The sequence below is a fragment of the Schistocerca cancellata genome, chromosome 5 (assembly GCF_023864275.1).
Source record: "Schistocerca cancellata isolate TAMUIC-IGC-003103 chromosome 5, iqSchCanc2.1, whole genome shotgun sequence".
Taxonomy (NCBI): Eukaryota; Metazoa; Arthropoda; class Insecta; order Orthoptera; family Acrididae; genus Schistocerca; species Schistocerca cancellata.
This window is the reverse complement of record NC_064630.1, coordinates 289,139,531-289,140,531: the sequence shown is the minus strand read 5'-3', so window position 1 is coordinate 289,140,531 and position 1,001 is coordinate 289,139,531.

Below are 1,001 nucleotides of genomic sequence, written 5' to 3'. Positions count from 1 at the left end.
CGGAGATCCGAAATGTGAAATGATTTGGGTGAAGGTCGCGGTTAAAGCAGGCTCAGACATGGTAATTGGATGTCTCTATAGGCCCCCTGGCTCAGCAGCTGTTGTGGCTGAGCACCTGAAGGATAATTTGGAAAATATTTCGAGTAGATTTCCCCACCATGTTATAGTTCTGGGTGGAGATTTTAATTTGCCGGATATAGACTGGGAGACTCAGACGTTCATAACGGGTGGCAGGGACAAAGAATCCAGTGAAATTTTTTTAAGTGCTTTATCTGAAAACTACCTTGAGCAGTTAAACAGAGAACCGACTCGTGGCGATAACATATTAGACCTTCTGGTGACAAACAGACCCGAACTATTTGAAAAAGTTAACGCAGAACAGGGAATCAGTGATCATAAAGCGGTTACGGCATCGATGATTTCAGCCGTAAATAGGAATATTAAAAAGGGTAGGAAGATTTTTCTGTTTAGAAAAAGTGACAAAAAGCAGATTTCAGAGTACCTGTTGGCTCAACACAAAAGTTTTGTCTCTAGTACTGATAGTGTTGAGGATAAGTGGACAAAGTTCAAAACCATCGTACAATATGCGTTAGATGAGTATGTGCCAAGCAAGATCGTAAGAGATGGAAAAGAGCCACCGTGGTTCAACAACCGAGTTAGAAAACTGCTGCGGAAGCAAAGGGAACTTCACAGCAAACATAAACATAGCCAAAGCCTTGCAGACAAACAAAAATTACGCGAAGCGAAATGTAGTGTGAAGAGAGCTATGCGAGAGGCGTTCAATGAATTCGAAAGTAAAGTTCTATGTACTGACTTGGCAGAAAATCCTAAGAAATTTTGGTCTTATGTCAAAGCGGTAGGTGGATCAAAGCAAAATGTCCAGACACTCTGTGACCAAAATGGTACTGAAACAGAGGATGACAGACTAAAGGCCGAAATACTAAATGTCTTTTTCCAAAGTTGTTTCACAGAGGAAGATTGCACTGTAGTTCCTTCTCTAG